This window comes from Etheostoma cragini, chromosome 21 (assembly GCF_013103735.1).
Source record: "Etheostoma cragini isolate CJK2018 chromosome 21, CSU_Ecrag_1.0, whole genome shotgun sequence".
Classification (NCBI taxonomy): domain Eukaryota; kingdom Metazoa; phylum Chordata; class Actinopteri; order Perciformes; family Percidae; genus Etheostoma; species Etheostoma cragini.
Window position 1 is genome coordinate 2,622,932 of NC_048427.1, and position 21,765 is coordinate 2,644,696.

Genomic DNA, 21,765 nt, shown 5'->3' on the forward strand with positions numbered 1-21,765 from the left:
ACACACACACACACATACACACACACACACACACACACACACACACACACACACTCGCATGCACGCACGCACACATACACACACACATACACACACAGTCCATATTCACATTTTTCCCCCCTCTCTCCTTCTTTTTTATACTCCAATTCTGGTCCGGGTTTTTATAGCTTCACCACCCCGCTCACTGAGTTCCTTCAGGAATTTTGGCCCACGTTCAAAAATCCTAAATCAATTACAGGCTGCTGCAGCACCCTGGGCCCCTTCGCTCCGCGTCTGTCACCCCACATGTTGACCCCAGGGAGTGTTTGGGTACGTCGAGAGAGGGGCTTACAATCAGGCCACTGACAACCTGTCCCAGGAAGGTTTTGCTAGTGGGTCCTCCTGTCTCTTATTTTCTCACTCTTTTACTTCCACTTTGTCTTCTTATTGTCACCACCAGACATGCTCTCCAACAGTGTTTAACTAACCTTTGTGACTTACCTTACTCTTTATTTTCTTCAGATACGATGTGATTGACACCATAGTATAACAATTTAAGCAAAGGTGCTCCTAAACCCTGTAGAGAAATGAATGACAATGAACATTAACATAAGACACAAGGAGAAAAAAAGGCAGCCCAACATAACTGTGTCATCCTACTACACAATAAAGTATAATTTACTTCCAATAGCCTCTGCAGTGTCAGAAACCCCAGGGATTGTGAGTTTAGTGCTCAAAAAAACAATAGATAATGTACCAAATGTTCCAAAACGTATTTCCGAAGTTTTCATTTCACTTTATCTTTTTCTCAAAGGCCACTAAGAAATTCCACAGCCAACATTAAGTAAAGACCTTTTACATTTTTTGAGCTCATAAAGCCTTGCACAAGTTTTGTTTTGTCTTTATTATGTGCACATGTGCATTTTTTGCATTGGGCAACCTCACTCTAACTGTGTCTTTAGTTCTTCCAGAGCTCATCCCTGCTCTACCTTTCTTTTTGTAAGGAAAAGAAGAAAGAAAAGAAAAAAGGAGAGAAATTTATTCTACAGATGTTGTCTGTCCTGCGGCTCAAACCGTAGTCGGTGTAAGGATTGCTTTTTTTTCCTCCTCTTCCTCTTTTTAGCTGAGTCCCCCTCCCCCCCATCCCAGACTCAACAGCCTTCCCTCTACCTCTGCATGACCCTCTCATTTGCTTCTCTACTCTTCTCTCCAATGAATCATGTACGTGTAGTTTACACATGCAGATTATCAAACTCTTTTTAATTGATTCACTGCACTGACGTGGTGTATTGCTAGGTTTTGCTAAGCACTTTCCACACAAGGGTCCCTTCTGCTCTGCTTTAATGTGGATTCAGGTACATGAAATTGAATGTATGAAGCTGCTCATGACCGCATTCAGCAGAGTTTTTGTGCATGTGTGAGATGCTCCGATGACAAGCCTGCTGCACATTAGTCCGGTGATTTAGTACGATTTTGGCTGCGGCGCCAACCTCAACACCCTGCCGCCTCGCCTCCTTCATCCCTCCATTTGGTTTACCATTGTGTTTGGTCTGGTTCAGATTCCCAGTTTGGTTTTGGTTTGGCTCCTCTGAAGTAGTGGAACAGATGTACAGAGCGGGTGTGTTGTTTTACGTGTTTCGCAGCAAAGCCTGCTCCCTCACAGCTCGCCGGCTCTCACTGTTACGTTGAAAAGACAGAACTTTTATGTGTAATGTTACTGAAGAATGTTGCTGTGCCCGCACCTGTAAACACTTACAGTACAGTCTGGGTAAACTCATCTGTAATTTAAAAATAATCAGAATGAATCCCCAGGTGTCAAAATGTAGTCCAAAAACCCCAACAGAGCTTGTGATTACCATATTTTGAATGGGTATTAATTCCTGATTATCAAAATGGCTTTTTATGGCTGTGCATTAATTTAGAATTTCACAAAGGCATCAAACATATATAGGCTGAGAGGGAATGACAAAGCGTGCGCTTGGCTTAAACAGCTTTGGACATCACAAGTTTCCTGTCAAAGCACATCCTTTGTTGCTGTGAAGTGATCCTGGTTTCTGTTTTCTGCTGGTGAAGCTGTCCTAATCCATCCATCAACCCTTTCTCTACCCACTCCTTTTACAGTGAATATAAACGTGTGTGTGTGTGTGTGTGTGTGTCATCCAGTCTAAGCCCATTGTTGTCTATCGTGAAAGCTATACTCCTTTCCTAACTTAATTAGCAATCACATTTTTTTCCCATCACTATTGCATAAAAAGTTCTCGTGTTTGAAATGCCGTCTAGAGTTCAGATGCCCTATAGAGCTGCTTAAAGCAGCAGGATTTGTTCCTGGGCATTACACACAGAGTTATTCCGTTTACAGACCTCTGAACTACCACCCTACATCTCCAATTTATTCAGCCGTTCAAATCGGTCTGGTGTTGTGCCTATTGATGCCCGTTTCCCCCAGATAGAGACACATTTGACAAGTCGGAATAAAAGCTTTAGTGCGTAACTTTTTCATAATAAACATATGTTACGTTACATTCAAGCCATTGCCAAATGAGTTGCTTCAAAGCTAATTAAGACTATTAGCTTCACAAAACACTCTATATTTGCAGCGTGGCTCTGTGTAGAAATAGTTGTCCTGCAACTTTCGCAATGAGCGTGAAGGTAATTACCTCTTTTGAAGAGATCATTATGTTTTTACTAGCAACTGTGTGGAGGAGGGGTGGGGCGTGTGCGTGATGCGGAAGGCTTGTGTCATCTGGATGCAACAACAGTGGTGTTGTCATTACTTAGAATTCCTCATGGGGCGACAGAAACTATGCAATATTGCTTTAATTCATCTCCCTACATAGCTTGCTAGCTACCTAGCTATATCCATGAATAACAGTGACCACATGGTGGAGACAGGTGTGGATGAGATCAACACAGATGTGCCAGTTGTCTTAAGTTGCCTTACAGAAATAATAGCTCTTAAATTTGCTTATTTGTTCATTCATCCAGAAACAATTTTCTACCTCTAGCAAAAGCTATCGCATCATAAAACTGTCACTCTCTGCTGATTTTGTAGGGCCAAAGAAACCAAAAAGATTCCCTCTGCCAAACAAAAAAAGGCTAACATGAAGAAAATGTCACATTGAATGGTTGAAATAAACCAAACTCGCAGTTTTCCTTATTATCAGGCAACGCAGAGACATTTTCACTGCAGTGAAAGCTCTTGCATCAGGCAGTTAGAAGTCTGTGAGCTGTTTTGTGACTTTACATTTTTGCTTTAATGTATTTCTTCTAATTACTGTACCACAGAATGTCCCCCTGGGCTCTTGTGTGTTGTTGTCTCATGTCTTTGAATAACATCTCAAATCCTCTGGAAAACATTACAGGCCTGACTCGCTTTAACGTTCTTTAGCTGGTAACTATGTCATTATGTGATATTCTCAAATCCATCTATTATAATATATACTACAACTATATCATTATGTAGCATTCTCACATCCATCTACCTTAGATCAGCTATGTAACCTATGGATGTGCCATCATGCATGCCAACTGAGCTGGGCTCACAGAACTTCTTTCCATTTTATCACAGATTTGATCACATTAGATCATATAACTGTCACATCTCCAGTTCTCTAAGCACAAAGGGCAAGCATACAGTTACTCACAGAAAGAATGTTGCCCTGTTGGAGAACCTTATCCAGCCAAAACATACTAGCTCATATGTTGAGCCATCAATTATGCAATGTGTTATGGCATCACATTATCTGTAAAGGGACAGATCCACAGTTGTAGTACATGTTTTTAAGTTCAGTTTTGGCTCTGATGCTGACCTAAAGAATGAAGGTGTACAGTAGGAAGTGTTGCATCTCCATAGGATAGTGTTTGTTTTTTTAGCTGCTGTACCTTCAGACCATGCTCAGTCCCATATCCATGCTGCGGCTGACAGCGCTGTTGTGGCTCTAGTTTAAAAAAAGCAACAGCGGCACATGTACACAATCAGAGGAGTTGGCAGAGTGATCAGTCATAGCTTGCCAGTAGTACCTGCTGCCTGTCAGGCGCCCCTCTGATCCCTCGCCAGATCTCTACTCCACTGTTGTGTGTATCTGGCGAGGAGACAGAGGAGGAGGGAGCTGGGAATTGGCTTGAACTCATAACAAAGTCAAAGTTAGTCCACATCAACTGGGAAAATGTGGCTGCTGTGCATTAATCAATCTTTAACGTATCTTTCAGCAGCTATAGCTACTGGAAAAGGGAAAACTAATGCTGTTGTATATTAGCTAAAGAGTTTATTTACTGTATTTATATTCTGCATGGTATTCAACTAATTATGTTGAAAATGTGACAGAAAGGCTCGAGAATGTGATTTGGAGCACAACTACAACTCAAGATTCCCATGACTCCACCCGTTTTAAACAATTCTTTAAACGATTGTGACCAAGACGTATTTAACAGTTAAAAACATGTCAGTGCTCCCTGTAGGACAAACTAACTAATGGAGACACTGTTTCTAAATTACCTTACACTAGAGCGTCATAAAGTCAAAAAAGACAAACACCACACGGCACAGGAGAAGGCTACAAATGTTAGACTACATTAGGTGAGACACAAAAGTTTGCTTTTTGACAACTTGTTAATTAACCTAAACTTGTTAGCAGCAATCGGCTGTGAAATCGGTGCCGATCAGGTCTGTGTGCGACATTTCTCGGTTCTGCATGGGTCTAGTTTGGTTCCTGACAGTAACGTTTCTGTACTACAATGTCTAGCTAATGTCCCTCGTAAAAGAAGCTAAATAAGTCCATTCCCCGAAATGATGAGCAATTCCTTTAAGCCTCTGTACATTTTCTTCCCGTGCTTGGCCTCTGCATAGACGACCTTCTCTTTAAACTACCCACAGTGTTGTCAACGAGAACCTTTTACTGATTTATGTGAGCAGACAGAATTATGTCACATTTATCATCCTTCAAATTAGGCTTGGGCATCCTTTAGTGCTGATTCCAATTCCAATTCTTCCTTTTTATTCCGGTTCTAAACAATTCTAGATGTTGATTCGTTGAGGGGTGGAGTTGAAACAGGTCACATTCATACTTCACAAATAAGAGGAAAGATTTTTTTTTTATTCAATGGTAATTCACAGTTTTACCGGGCCTTTTCAACGTTAAGATTAAGCCACATTTTAGTGCGCTGGTTACTGTGCTCCATGGTTGTAACATAAGAAGCGTCTGGAAGTACGGCGGCCGCCACGGAAACCAAAAGTAATTTAGCTACATCAGATTTGAAACCAAATCTTTTAAAGGATTCCACTGGAATCCTATTGTTTTTTAAACGATTCCAAGTCAGAACTGGTTGTCAATGCCCAATCCTACTTAAAAATGCCTCCTGCCACCTACAGTACTTAACAACATTTAGACACCAAAAGGCCACAGCAGACTGTAACACCATTGATGTGCAGTCAGTTCTAACACAGACCTGTGCTTGGGGCGCACTTGATGAAGATGTCCCTTTGTTCCCGGTATAGATCCCCCGCTGTTAACTCTAAAGCGGGGACAATGCACTCTCACATCCCAGTTTACAGGCGAATAGGCTGTGAGGTAGCAGCTTTCTTATCTACGTCCTTAGTCTGAGAGAGCGAAGGAAGATTACTGAGCCTGCGGCGGTGCTATATCTTGTTTAAGTACATAATGTACTAATCATTACACACACTGTACTGTACACAGCTGGGTAAAAAGCTGGAGCCACGCAGACAAATACGGGTGTGTCTGCTACTGAAGAAGTGAGAAAACCTCATTTAAAATGACACGATAATGCAAATTGCTTCTATATCAGCTCTGCAGCTTAAAGGGAAACTACCGTTTTTTTTAACCTGGACCCTATTTTCCTTTGTTTTTTGTGTCAAGGGATTGATAGCAACAACAATCCTTGACATAGGTCCAGTATTAAGCGACATCGCTGCAATCGGTAGCGGTGAAACAAGCTAAAATGTAAGTTAATAGGGCAATTGTGCAGCTTAGATTTATGTTGTAAAGTGCTTGTTTTTCCACAAACAGGCTCAGATTATATTGAACTGGAAACTGTTAACATAACATATCCCGGAAAACAGCTTAGTCTGTCTCTGCTCTAAAATAACAAAAATCACCAGCACCTCTAAAGCTCACTAATTAACACAAGCTGCTGGTAGGTGGATTTCTTTACCTTTGGACCGAGTCAAACAGGCTAGCCGTATCCCCCCGTTATCAGTATTTATTCTACACTAAGCTAACGGGATAAACGTCATTAGCCTGACAGATAGAGATTAGTTGAGTGGCTGCGGCAGGTCCCGACATCGCTGTAGCAATGGCAGGACGGGGAAGACTTAAACAGCAAAGAATACAGCTGGAAAGACAAACTTTGACAGATCCTGCTGTAGTTCGTCATAAACGTCACATTCATGTTTTTTCAAGTCACTTGAGAGAATTTTTGAAGTGACGTCAGGACTCTCCATGACTCTCCCGCTTTTCTATCTTTAACTTTAACTCTGTCACCTTTCTTCACTCTATTGCAGTTTGTCACTTTTACTTCCCTTCCCTTTATTACCATCTCCATATCTCCCTTCCTCATCCTTTCTATCTCAAACTTCACTCACTCTGTCAGGCTGTTTGCGCTTTGACAGTCTTGAAACTTTTTTTTGCTCGTTAACACTCTGAATTCAAAGAGACACACTTTGTCTCTGTGTTGGGCCTGTGGAGACCACATCATAAAGCTGGCACATGTAGAACCTGACAGAGAGAGAAACCTCATAGGACTTACATTAGATGCGTCTGCTGTGCACTTTCATGCAGAGAAAAATTGTGAGTAATGAGATCCCAGAAAACACACAAACCGTAAAGATACCCAAGCTGTGTGTGTTCACGTGCCCGCGCGCACGTGCACATGTGTGTGTTTGTGTGTGTGTGTGTGTGTGTGTGTGTGTGTGTGTGTTGCACCTACTTGTTGGCCTTCCTGTGAGAAAATATAATTTCTTTCAAAAGCACCTTGTGTTTTTGTCTATATGGTTTTATGTCTTCATGGAGAAACCACTTTTTTAAAAATAATTTACATTGTCTTTTTTTTCATTTGACAAGAGCCAGAGTCTCAAATGTGAAATGTGGTCTAAAAATAAACAGCCGTAAAAGAAGTTTGACTAAATAAAGTTGTGTATAATTAACATTATTTACAGGACTTATAATATCTATGAATAAATACAGTTAGTAAACAAGATTACAAATCAAGACTTTCGATTCGTGCTTAGGACACATTAAAGACACAACTAAAGAACTCCCTGCACCATGGCCCCTGCAGTGTGCTGGGTTATGTTAATGACATGCTGCACAAAGGAACTGTCTGCTTTAATTATGGACGAGTGTTGGGCTCATAGTTCCTGCTCCGCTTTTTGGTTCTTTGATATTTCTTCCTCTTCTTCCACGTAGTTCCTTGGTTTTTTCACTGTTCCCACACGCGAGCCGTTTGATTTCCCCTCCCCTGCATCGTGAGGAGAGGTGGACTAATCCTTTGAATCAAATGTGTCACCTACTCTAAGCAGGAATGAATAGGCCCTAGATTACCACTGGACACTAATCGTATTTAGGCTCCATGAGGATGGCTTCTGCTCTGGGCTGGACTGTGGGTCTGAGGCCAGGGTGATTTATTGCATGTCTTGAGCTAGGCTTTTGTCGTGCACCTGTTGAGCTTCTTCCTTTATTTCCCTTACTGGATTCTGTGGAGGGAAGCTCATAAGCATATGTATGGTTTGCTAAGATGGAGTCAAAGTTTGTTCATAAAACATAGTTGAAGACCAGGAAAAGGGGCCAGAAGTCATGAGGCTTTTTTTTTTTTAAGGCGATGTTGCTATGTTTGGGGATACAGCAATTACTGTATCTCTTATGAGTTCATAACTGGAAAAATGAAACTTAGATCTTAATATCTCAGTTAGCCTCATGTTGGGTTTTATTTGTTTTCTTTCAGTCAGCTATTGTCTCACAGCAGTTTGCTAGTATATCAAACAAGGAAAAAAAAGGCTAAAACATACACGCAATTGCAGATTTTAAAATGGCTCTAATTTGAAACACAACTGAACCAACTGGTGCGGGAAGACCCGTCGGGGAAAACTGCAACAAAGACTCTTCTGTTCCTTACTTACACAAACCAGTTCAGTGGTGCTAATATTACCAGCATGTCTGAAATTGCAAATTATACTAATTTCAGCCAGTATGTGATGAGGATAAACATTGTCAACAGCGCTCTCTGTAACAGTTGTGAAAAAAAATGATCAAAATGTTTCATATATATTGCATTTAGGACGCCCAGTATATAGTATACCAATGTCCTAATTGTCTGTGGGACGGTAATAATATAGTGATTTGAGACCATCTTGTATGCCTGGTCATTGGTGCAGATACCCAGACTTTTGTACAAACTATGTCTTTACAGCACTCTCTCTTCATCACATGGTCATATACAAATAAGGATTTCTAGAGCTCTAGCTTTCTTGATCTTTCATCACCCTCCGAGTCCCTTTCTCTCCACATATTTCATGCAAATACAGTGTCGAGGGCACTGGAGTAAAGCTATTTGCAGCTTGACCAACAGTAAATTATCATTTTGACAAGCCCTGTTGCATTGTCTTCCCCCTGTTTGCCAGGGCCTTCTCGCTCCCCGCCTCCCTGCTGTCCCCTTGAACCATCCAGCTGTGCAAATTGTGATAAACGAGCCCTTGTGTCCCTCTGTCTTTTAGTATCGGGATCTTTCTATATTCGTCATCTCTTTCCTTATTGCTATCCTTCTCATGATCTATCTTCGGTCATCATCCTCCTGAGTGCTGGGCATTTTATGGCCGCTTGTATAGTGAATCCAGTCTTTCACCAGGACTAAACAACTGTCCTTGAGTGATACTATGAACATGCTGTCACCCTCTCCCACCCTCACCCCCTTCCTCTCTTCTTCAATCTGAATAGATTGACACACAGATGGCCTAAAGGACGTTTACTTTAGTGTGTGTGTGTGTGTGTGTGTGTGTGTTTCGAGACATCCATGTATGAATAAATGGTTTCATTCACAGTTGCACATGGCTTGAGAATTCATTCCTGATGTTATAGGGTACATGTCAAGCTTTATCAGGAGTGAAAGAATGCATTCAAACCCACATGTTTTGTTTTGAACTACATGAAGCAGCTAAAATAGCCTAAAGGAACTTTTTTTTTTGTCCCAACTTAGATCAACTCCAGATGGGCAGTAGAGATTCTCCAAAGGAAATATTTACGTGTTTGTACTGTTGTCATGCAATGGCCATGATGGCGGTTGAGGTTCTACAATGCTGATGCCTTATTTGGCAACCAGGTCCAAGATTGAAAGTTCATCCTGATATAAAGACATTTTAATCTTGCACAAAAAGCCAGTTGGTTAATATTTAGCTAAGCAATTAAGTAAAAAAGAGTAAAATTGTTAAATATAAAACCATAAACCAATTTAAAAACAAAAACAGCACAAGCACTTAAAGGCATGACCACCTATTGTTTTCAAAAACTACCCCCTCATTTTACTGGAAACTCATTGAATGTTTACAGTTCTTCCTCATTTTTGTAGGTTCCAGTTGCAAGATTAGATTGTCATATGGTTGAACAATGAATGCCCCTTTTCTGCCTAGAAATGGCTCCAATGTGACTTGTGCTTGTGCCTAGGTGCATATTTTAAGCCATTTATCTTATCGGATCATTCTCCATGGTAATGATGAGTAATTGGTCAATCATGTAAAGCTTATATGATACATAATACACTCACACAGGGTCAAACAAAGATTGCACACCGCTCATTTGACTACTTTCCTCTCTTGTTGTCTTGCTCACACTCTGTTGCGTGACAGGTTTTTTATCCCTCAGGCAGCTGGCACTGATACTCATTAACTGTTGCAATCGTTTCATTGTATTTTCTCTTTGGGCCATTGGTTTATGCAGGTTGTTGGTGTTCTGCCTTCTTCCAGAGAAGTTCAAAATGTGCTTTGGATGTTCTAATTATTATTATTATTATAAATACTACTTATTTTGACTATTTGAGATGGGTCAAGGTTAAGTGCAATGGAAGGAGGAGATGGTGTGAAGGTGGCGATGAGTAGGATTTGGAAATGAAGGGCCACTAGGGAGCCCTGTTTTCATGTGAACTCTGCAAAGCCATTGACAGAGGTCTGCTTTATGCCAAGCCACTACAGATTAGTTTCGAGCCCCTTTCCCACAAACAAGCCTCACAAATATCCACAATGAAATGGGCTTAAAGTAGAGTGAGTGGAATCTTGGTTGAAATTACATTCCCCAGTGTTGCCAGTTTAGCGACTTTGTCGGTAGATTTAGCAACTTTTCGGAACTCTTTTAGCGACTTGTTTCATAAAAGCGTCTAGTGACAGGGGGGGGTTGCGGGGGCCGGTGTAGGTAAGAGAGACAGCGGGATCAGATAAGTAAAAACCATTGCAGTTTGCCTTCTAACTTCTAACTGCTTTGACTTGACTTGAAAACATTTAAAGCACTGTTAAGAGGGAGAACAAATTTCTTGAGACATTCTATGCGTCTAAAACTGCCAATCTTATGGTCGATGATGTCTGAAATTGTAGGTGTAATTGATGACACTTTGTTGAGATGGCACTTTGCACCCCCAGAGCTAGAGCTCTTTATGACTTGCCATGTTAAGCCTTGCACGGATTGGTTTGCATCGTCAGATCTTTCCCCTGAAGGCAGAACAGCGATGCAGGATCTGTTCTTTCCCATCCACCATCATTCATAGTCCTGACAGCTCAGCAAATTCCCTACACCCCTCCCAGCCTGCTGTTCAAAGCCTTACATTTGCCAACGGAGAGGGGGTGTAGTTTTGAACTTGGGGCCCACTGACAGAATTTACCCTTAAGATATTTTCAGTTGAATGTCCTCTGAAGTGGGAAGACATTTTCTTCTTCTGTTTTTGACTAAGTCCACTATTGGTGTTTTTTTACTTGTGAGATTGTATCTGTGTCATTTTTTAGACACTTGGAGGAAGCATGTACTGTACTTGGAAGCATGTCCTACAAAACAACCCTCTCTTGCAGCGTGCATCAAAGTCACTGATTTGGAAATGTAGAACTTTTAAGTTGGCATAAGGCTTATAGCTGTGATGCCTTTGCTGCCTTTTGATCTGTTCCAACTAATGACTGTCTTCATTGTTGGACTGAAAAATAGTTGGGCAAATAGTCTGTTTCCCAGCCTCTGAAGTACTTTAGTGACATTCCATAACTTACTTCAACAAGAGCTTGCAGTCAAGTTGTTAAGCCATCATGAACTTTATTTACAAGGCAAGTTTAAAGAGATAAAGATGTGGTGGTGATGTTGGGTCTTAAGGGACAGTCTTAGTCAGATAGGAATCACTCAATCAGTCCCGGTAAGCACGAGACTCTGCCTTTAACAAATCTTATCAAAGTTTTCTTTTTTTCTTTCTGGATAGAGCTATTTGATATTATCATTTAGAGGCTTCTTTATGAATTTGTGCCTTTATGTCAAATGACAGCTTGAAATGCATTTCGACAGCACCAGATCCACAAATATTTCCTGTGTCTTTGAAAAACCTCTTAGCTGAACTGGATCTCATTGTGTTGTAGTTTGGTATCTATGTTATCTCTTAATGCGGTGCTAACTTTTTTTATTTGGCAGAGTACATTATCATGCACGTTTTCTTAACTAAATGATGGCTCAATTGTACCTATTCTTTTATTCCCAGAGTTGTCATCTACATTGTGTCAGATTCAACCTTGCACTTTGCTTTGCAATATTTATCTTGACCCAATTTCTCTGTGCATTAGACTTTGCAATCTCACAACCTCGTACTGTTAACTCATAGCACCTGTGGTCGCTTTAACAGGAAATAGGATGTTGACATCTACGAGTTGCTCTGCCACGACTCTGTTGTAGATGCATTAGCATTGCTTTAGATGTCAATATCAAGGCACCACGCCTTTATATGATGGTGTGTTTGTTGCTCTGATATTTCTATGAGTCCAGCTCAGAAAGTCCTGTACAATCAGTGCAAAGAAAAAAGCAAGTCATTTGACACAATTTATCATGAAAGATGACCCTTGCTACAGTTCAGTGAAGGCCCTGCCCAGAGAAGCCTCATCTACCATACAATATTGTCTGACTTGGCCTTAGATACAGTATATAAGATATCTATCCAGTCGGTGCAAATATAGCACAGACATGTGATCACAGGCCACACTGACGCTACTGAAATCCAACTTGACACAGGACATCAATCAGCATCATGTACACAGGGCCAGCAAAGTCTGTCCAGAAAACACACGAGACAACTGTATATTCACTTATACCTACAAGGCTAATGCATCATAGATTTAGGATGTACCTTAAGGTGTTTTCAAAATATTGGTAGATTTGGGGCATTAATGACACAAATTGTATTATTTAAAAGAGTGCTCCAATTTATTATTGAGTAGCCAGAAAGTTGTGGGATGCAAGGCAGAGCCAATAAAAATGAAGCAGTGTATCCTGACATTTAGTTCTTAGCATGAGTCAGCTTTAAAAACACTGGATTTTACATTTATCAAAATTAAACTTATTTACTTACTTTCATTAGACAGCCTCTGCCTGTTAAATGCCTTTGTCTTTCCTAGTTCATGCCTTCTAGTTATATCACGAGTCGTCTGCCAAATATTGAAATTTGAAATTCCAAGCCTAACTCAAGGTTTTATCCATAAAATGTAATTGTTTTTACAGACTTAATAATACTTTTCATTATTGGTGAACAGATTTTTAAGTGCTGAATGCCCTATCTTGCAATGTTAATGAAAATAAGAAATTATTTCTCTACAATTTAGATCCACTCAAAATGTAATGGGTTCTTCTTTGATCCATGCTACACTCTTCAACCAAGTTTAATCAAAAAATAAGACATTAATTTTTCCGTAATCCTGCTTAGGGATGTCACAAAATCCAGTACTTCGGTACCAAGTTGATACCGTTATACAACGTTAAAAATGTGACAGTACTTGTTTTTCTACAGTACTATAGGTACCGGGGCATTCAATTCTTCTGGACCTGATGGGACATTATACGCCTACAAGTGTTCTAGTTCATAATTGCTGGAGAAGAAGAAGAACGTCCACCAGCACAGAAAAAACATAGCACCTCATCTTTGTTGCCGTACACGACAGCTTAACCACAGTCAGCCTCTGGCTTTATTATAACGTTACATCTACAGCAACAGCTTTCCCCACTTCACCTGGAGCTTGCAAAATGAAAGTGAAGTCTGTTTCTCCCTGATGTTGTCTGTCACAACCTAACGTTAGCTTCGATAGCTGTAGTCAGCTAACTTTAACGTTTGTTTTATCCAGCATATTCTATAACTTTGGTTAAGTTAACCTAAACCAGACCGGTTTTATGTGGAGAAAAATAACAACGGCAGAGAAAAACAGACCAACTAAACATCATTACTGTACGCTGTCTGTGTGGCGATGGCAGGCTTCAGAGCAGCGAGCTGTGAGTCCAGGGACATCCCTAATCCTGCTGCTAAGCAAACAAACAGAACCCAAAATCTAACCTCCTCGGCTAAAGTAATGAACATTCTCATATATTCAGGCAGAATACTTGTAGGTGAGTCATTCCTGAACAATTCCATGTACTTTAAATACCAACTGGGGAATGCATATTGGTGTTAAAAACCTGATGCTGGTTACCCACCTGTCAGATTCCTGTCTTAAAAAACAAGCACAGCATAAAGACCGATTAATCTATTCTCACTCACACATTTCTATTTCCTCCCCCTCTTTTTTGAACACTAAAATTGTAATAATAGTTAAAATAAATATAAATATAGTTTTATTTTCTGCCAAAGGGCATCATATGACTGCTTCCCCATTGAGGCACTTAACTGTTTGCCCAGGTCCCTCTAACAGTCAGCTACCTCTCTGCTTGTGCCCTGTTTTTTTTTTCACTCCTGTCTGCAAGAGAATAGCCCTCTAGCTAAATAGAGACTTGCCTGTGGAATTTCACAACGATAAAGGGAGCTATTCGTGTTGGCAGGAATGTGAAAAAGCTGCACTGGCAGCCGTGATACAGTAGCATTGCTCAGAGGTGTAAGTAAAATCAAGAGACTTCACTTTAAAGCTTATCTTCTTCTAAAGACCCTCTTCGCTTCCATTTTGCCATCTATCATCTTGTGTCGGTCTGCTGTGTGGAAGGGCAGATCTGAGTTGTTGCAGACTATCAACACAGGTGCTGAATAGTTGGCCTCCCATCTTAATATGTTGTGAGTTGATCTGGTGTCTTTTTGGCATATCTGAGCTATATTTCTTTTATGCATGTTTTCATTTCAAACAGACATACACTGAACGGAGACAATCCATTTCACCACTTCTCTGTTGCTCCACTATCTGTCAAGCCCGGAGATGCCCTGTGTAAACTCAGTGGGTGACTTGGTTTCTCCTATTAACAAATGTAGTCAGAAGCTCCATCCATAGCACTAGTCATCCATCTTCCCACCCTCTCCTCTCCACAGCAGCTCTACAGAAAAGAAATGTTCAGACGGAGGGGAATTCCCCTCATGTGGAATGTGAAGTGAAACCCACCCCTCACAATTTCCACACATACCATCAAGTATACACTAGGACATTGTCCAACTCAAGTGTCTAGAAACTTGATATACAAATGATTACAGCACCCCAATTTTACAACACATTCTCATTCAGAAAGTCGGATGCTCATGCATCCCCCCCCCACCAATAGGACCGTGAGTACATTAACAGCTTCCTCTTTTCCTTCCTGTCTCAAAACACTTTACAAAGGATTTCTTTCCTACGTCTTTCTCACTTTCATAGATTTTCCGGATACTTTCTCTCGTTTAGGCTCTCTTTTTCTCCCGTTTCTTTTTTTGCCCCCCCCCCCTTTGTTGTTGTGTGGCAAGTACAGTAGCTGTCTTTGTAGTCAGCGTGCCTACTGACGTTTGTGGCCTCTACCGTTGTATGTGGGAATTTTATTGAGCCACAAACCATAACGAATTGTAGCAGTGATACATTGTGTGGCTACTGTGTCATTTTCTAATAGGAAGTTGTCATCTTTGTAATAAACCTCACAGGGTATGAGACATGTTGTGACTTATATGTAGCTATAATCAGCTTCTCATTTTGCAATTAATAGGAACTAAAGTGTGTTTTTGTTCTTTAGGTAAAATCTGCTGTCAAAGAAGACAGCATTGATGTTTAAAGGGTTGTTTGCTTTTTGGGGAAAAAAACACTTATTTGTTTTCCTGCCGAGATTTAGATAAGAAGATTGATACCACTCATATCTGTCCATTGAATATAAAGCTAAAGCCAGCAGAACTTTAGCTTAGCTTACCAATTAACACATAATACATGCAGTTCCTTTGATATTCCTGTCATCCATCTGTGTGAAAAATGAGAAAAAAAATGTGCGATTGTATCTGGAAAAAGCAGCAAAAGTGTTTGTGGATTTACAGTATGTGTATATGAAAATACAAAAACAAAAAAAACAGACATGCAGTGTCTCACATGCTCTTACTGACCATATCAGGCAACTGCCGCTAGCTGGAGATGCAGTAAAGAAGTGATGGCTGGATGGATAACTACAAATTGCCCTTTTTTACATTTTTGGCCAGGTACCGGTTAAACAAAAAAAATACAACAGTTTTAGAGTCATTAATAGGTGAATACGTTTTTATTTCGAACAGAGATGTAAGCTCTTCTCCTGCCTAGAGTCTAAATGCTAAGCTAGGCTAAACATATCATGACTCTGGCTCCATACTTTACACACAGCCATCATATTGATAGAATCTTCCTCATTATACTCTCAAAAAGAAAGCAAATAAATATATTCTTGATTTCTAAATATTTAAAACCATATGGAAATGTGGCAATTCACAATTGATGTTAGCGCAGCTAGCTTAGCACAAGAGGGCTGCACTTGCATTTTGTCTGAGCTGACAGGACAGTAAACATCAAAGTTTTAGCCTAAAGGTTGCACGAGTCCGTGGAATGCATGCCAACTTCTGCCTGATGTCAGTCTGTCAAAGTCTCTAGCTCTAATGCGGATATTGAAAAGCAGTAATGCTGGCTGTAGAAGGGTGTTTCTGCACCCGAAGAAATGGAGAGAGAAGAAAAGAGAGGAAAGATGAAGGGAAAGAAGTCAACAGAGGAAGGACAGTCAGGAAGAGACCAGGAAAAGACGTAAGCATGAGGACAGAGGGGAAAAGGGGGCTTGCAGGGAGAGGAGGAAGGGTGTCCTTGCTGGCTTTTGTACTGTACGAGCTTGTTTGTTTTCTATATGCTACATCCCTCCCTTCCTCTGCCCGCTTTCTCAGCTGCTCAACTCTTTTTGTTATTTCTTCCAGGGCGAAGACGAGGCAAACAGTACAACGCAGAAGGCCTGGGGAAATCATTAACTGCACGCATGCAATATGACTGGTAGGTTGTGTTCTGCCCACGGGTTCAGTATGCTTATTGTTTGTGTGTGTGTGTGTGTGTGTGTACACATCACAGACTCTTGCTGGTTTAAATAAGGATTCATTGTTTTCATCTCTTATACTGTCATCATCCAATTGTGCATAGTGATCTGTCACATATGGAGTATGTACAGCTCAAATGCTCTATCGCTCTGTAAGTGTCATTCATACTGAGTATGGGTCCAAAATCTTTGCCTGATCACAATTCTTATTTTAACTAACAGTACGCCATAAAAATGTATAACTAAAATTTGTTCATTTCTAGTTTTAGGTCTCTACTAAACATGTGGCGTTTTCTTTATGACGTTCAACCTGGTAAAGATAAACGCTGCACTAGATAAAGATTACGCTGCTGCTGCACTAATATTCTTAATATTATACTATTTGTAGATAAAGACTTCAGTAGTGGCTGTGTAGAATTGTTTCCAACGCCAAGCATTTCCAATAACTCCAGAGCGTTGTTTTTGTCACAGTATAATGTTGCTATTAGCCTAAAGGATTATGAATTTATTAGATCAACCTGCTCTACATGCATTTTACAGTATGTTGATGAAACTGACGACCTACATTTATTGAAGAAAGTTAATTTAATTATAAAAGACTACCTCAATTTAATGATTGAAACATTTTCATTGACGATTTTGTTTGAGGATTATTTTTTAAGATGATGACCTCATGAACTACGCAGACAGACATTTGATTCAGCCTTATTTATGTGATTTACATTTGACAGTGTTGCTTCACAACTTTATTCATTCATTCAATTTAATTTATTCATTCGTCAGGATGTAATGGTTATTAATAACAAAACTGGTTCTAGGTAAGAGATTTTTTTTCTCAATGGAAATTTCCAAGATAGGAAACTGGGCAATAGAGCACTATATGCCAAAAGTATTAGACTTTTATGTAATCTCTGTTTTCTATGACTGCACAAAGCGTTTTTAGCAATCACCTTATTTTGAATGGTGCTTTCCATAGTCCTCTCCTCTCTCTGCACAGCTGGAGCGAATAGGGAAGTGGATAATTGTGGTTTAATCCCGCTCTAAGTCCCTGCAGCATTAGGGAAGCAGCAGAGGCACATAATGCATAGCAGCTCAGGCAGAGTGAGACGGAATAACCCCCAGAGTTGTTTGGACAGATGTTTGGTCAGAAAAGGCTTTAGTGGTAGGAAGCTACCATTAAAGCCGTTCTCTTCAACCACATCAGCCACAGGTTGAAGAGGGGGAACTGGACACAGGTGACGCCTAAGTGAGCTGTCAATTTTGTTGCAACCCCTCTTTGTGTGTTGCTGTGGTGATCAAGGCAACATGTGCACATCAGGTTTGGTTGTGTGGTGTATATACCTGTCTCTTGCAGTGGGGAAAGAGACCATAAAGAAGTCACTATAACTATTAGTAAATATTTCCCTGTGTCATACTTCGTCATAATGCTGTTGACATCCAGATTGTTGACCCTAGACCCCTTTGCAAAAAGGTTGGTGACCAAGTTTGACCGAAGTAAAAGTTGCTTTTAATTGTGCTTGTTGTTGCACAATCAATTTCCACCTGTAACTTATGATATTGTTCTTTGCTACATAAATGTCAGATTTCATTAATTTGTTGGATTATTGATTTAACAACTTATTTTAGGCAAACCTACATCTATACACATGAAATTAAGCTTTATTAAGGGACACATTTATTAAATCAACCTAGTTTAGAGCCTGAGACTAGGTACTTGACCAGTTGTTCCTGAAATAACAGATGAGATGGTAGAAGAACAGTAGAATGTTTTGTGGCTGAAGACAAACCGGCAGTGAGGTTTATATAGCACAGCTGAGATAAAATATGGTGTTTTCCAATACATTGGTCCTGCTTGACTCGCCACTATTCTAACAACCAGTTCTTACTCCGAACGTGTAAAATACAGACGTTTGTACAGTGGCTGTCAGCCTCTGACGCAGCAAAAAAAGCACCCTTTGGTGTGTGTGTGTGTGTGTGTGTAGAACGTACTGTGGAGAGCAGCATCTAGACGGGGTTTAGCGAGTAGTATGTAAGGGGCAAATTCTTTGTTGGGAGGTTGGTCAGGGTGGCAGATGGGTCAAACACAGGACTTTCACAGGTCACAGCAGTTTTCTGTCGCGTTGCTATGACGACCAGCCACGCTTGCCTTACGCGTGAAGCAGTCCTAAATCTGCAATGGAAAATGGAGGACGGGGCACCACGGGCAAGGCGAGCAGATCCAAACGATTTGTTTCAGGGCCAATCCCATTCCTCCATTAGTTATGTCATTGATTGAGAAAGCCAGCCCAGCTCATAGGTGCTGCCCATAGGTGCTGGCGGAGCAAGCACAGCCCGCCCAGAGGCGGCTTGAACTTGGTTGACCAATCACAATAGAATGGGCCAGCTGACCAATCAGAGCAGACTGGGCTCTTCAGTTAGGCAGGCCAAGAGCTCAGACAGTGTTTCAGGTGGAGCCACTGCAACAGTGGGCAGTATGAGAAACATATGTTTTTTGAACATCAAAACATAAAAGCCTATCTAGTACTCTAGTATCTAGACAGCAAGACTACAAATATGATGCTGAAAAGTGTCAAATACATATTTATTCAACATTCAGGTAAATATATCTGCATTGGATCAGGCTTGGTATCAGCGGAGACCCATTATAAGGACCACTAAAAAACGTGATCCCTACATCTCTGGTTACAAATACTGTGTTCAAAAAAATTTGCTCACTTAGGCTATAGAATATTAAGCAGCTGCAAGAGAGAATGCAAATCTATACTTTCTGTCAGGGGAGGGGGCATCTTCAAGGTCACCCAGTAAAGTGAGATGCCGTTGTGATTCATGGTGCTTGTAAAATCTGAGAAACATGCTCCCTTCTCACGAGCTTCTGCAGTGACCTTTTCGTAATGCTTCAACCTTAAAGTGAAGCTTTTCTCTCCGAGCGGCCCCCACTGGACGCTATGCTCTTTGGTTAAACGAAGGCCAGAGTAGCGGTGATTTCCCCACAGAAGGAGTGATTTCGTAGAGAAAATCGTTTGGAGGCTGTGGAACGGAGTAGGGGGGATATTTTAGAAGGTGTGCTTAGCCCCAGGAAGTGAGTCTTTTGGAGTGGGGGTGGTGAAGACTTTAGACTCACACTTTGGGGTTCAGGGGTTGATGTGCACGTTTGTGTGTGTGTGTGTGTATGTGTATTCAAGGGGCATATTGTATATGTGTGTGTGTATATATATGTATATATATATATATATATATATATATATATATATATATATATATATATATATATATATATATATATATATATATGTGTGTCTGCATATAGACATATATATATATATATATATATATGTGCAGCTGTATGTCTGTGCTTGTGTATGAAGGAGCCAGCGCGGGGTGTTAGGCAGGGACAGAGGCCGGCGAGGAGGTGGGATCAGTATCCCATCGCTGGGCTAGAGGCAAACATTCTTAACACCTCATAAATCTCACCTGGTGCTAGAGGACCGCTGCTGACGTAGCTGCTGTGGTGCGCACTCACACAAATGCATTGCATACACCTCATACACACGTGTACAAACTGTGTAGCATGGACATTTTTTGTGGGTGCCTGCTGAACAGTATGCATCCATGTGTGTGTGTGCGTGTGTATATATAGTATGTTTAATTGCACACAGGCAGTAAAGCAAGAGCCTGAAATTCAGTCATGTCAACAACAGCAGTGAAATTGGAAAAATACAGTGATTTATAATATATCACATGTTATCCATCTACCCTTCTGACATAAGTACAAAGGAAAGTTAATCTTGGCTTCATTGTAGATTTTAATCCAACCTGCTGAATAAATCTGCAGCACTGTAGTTGTGGTAAGAGTAATCCCTCTTTTGCTTTGTCCTGTTTTACATCACAATACATTTTTATGGTCTCTGATTCAGTTTTGGTTTTGTTTATTAGGTGTCAACATGGTCATAACCCAGTCTTTACTGTTACCTGTTTTTGTTGTGCAGCTTTCTGTTTCTGTTAATGCAGCCCAAGGGCACTGCACAGCAGTAAAACAACATATTTTCTGCTTGAGTAAAAAACTCAGCCTCTTTGCCAAAAGAGGCTGAAATGTGGAAATTTACACTTAATCTCTCTTGTGTGTTCTTATTTCCTTTCCTGATAAAAAAGCCAGATCTACCATCACTAGCAGTGAAGCAAATCACCCAAATAACCCCTACAAATGTACAGCAAAACACTGGTATAACTGCAGTCAGAAGACAGCAATTACTGATGTGTGACATTAGTGCACTTGGTATACTGCTTTATGGGAAGGTATGCAGTAACGTGTACTCAGACACAATGTAGACTCCCCTGAGCTTGTGTTTCTTCAGTGTGTGATGATAACAACGCAGAAAATCCCCGTGTCCTTTAAAAGGACAACGGGGAATTAGGTCCCCAAGGGACTTGATCCCCTACTTTGAAGCAGAAGCAGTAGCTGCTTTCTCAAGAGTGAACACTTGTGTTAACACTTATCATAATTAGAAAAGAAAGAAAACTTGAATGATCCCTCTAAAAAGGGTCACACTGTTTACACCCGTTCTGTATACTGAATGCAAGAAAAAGAGTGATGACTAATGCTCATACACACACACACACGCGCACACACACACACTCACACACTCACACACTCACACACACACACACACACACACACACACACACACACACACACACACGTACGTTGCGGATGTTTCTGCAGGTGACTAGATAGCCAGCAGGTGAGGTTTTGAAGAGGTGACCATTTGCAAGCCAATGTTACAGCAGGGTAATACATCAGCGCTCACGCTTTCCTCGTCACACTGACTCACCACAGAAATGTTGAGAGAAAAGCACACATTGTTACTGCCACTTTCCTCTTTTTCACATCAATATGCAGAACACGCACATTCCTGTGAAGGCTTGGGCATGAAAACCAAACAAAAATGCATCAAGAGCTGCAATTTGGAAGTGTTTTGTTTTGGTGGTGCATTTTTTTTTGTCTATTTATTAATGGATTTATTAAATAATCCCCAGTCTTGGAGAGGAAAAAAACTCCCTAAAATGAAACAGAGGAGAAAAACATACAATTTTCTTAAATCGCTAACAATTTACATTATGTCCACATTAAGGGCAGAAGAGAGAGGTGAGAGGTCAAACTGCTGTAATCATTCTTAAAAAAATCACAAAAAGAATTTGCTGAAAATAAAGTGTTGAGACTTGCCAAAATTAACAATGAATCAGAGAAAGAGTCACAGAGGTTAGTGTGCAAACAGCCCTGAGAAACCCCCACGTAAACACAGGCAGCCGGGGGGGG

At 40.7% G+C, this 21,765-nt stretch overlaps 1 protein-coding gene across 2 annotated transcripts in view; it reads left to right on the forward strand.

Annotated features, from left to right (window-relative positions):
- The window catches only part of LOC117936898 (thyroid hormone receptor alpha), a 128,739-nt gene that overhangs the window by 33,988 nt on the left and 72,986 nt on the right, over positions 1 to 21,765 (forward strand). For both annotated transcript variants that reach the window (XM_034860398.1, XM_034860401.1), the window contains exon 3: positions 16,339 to 16,411. The gene's annotated coding sequence lies outside the window, so the exon portion shown is untranslated. The remainder of the gene's footprint in view (positions 1 to 16,338; positions 16,412 to 21,765) is intronic.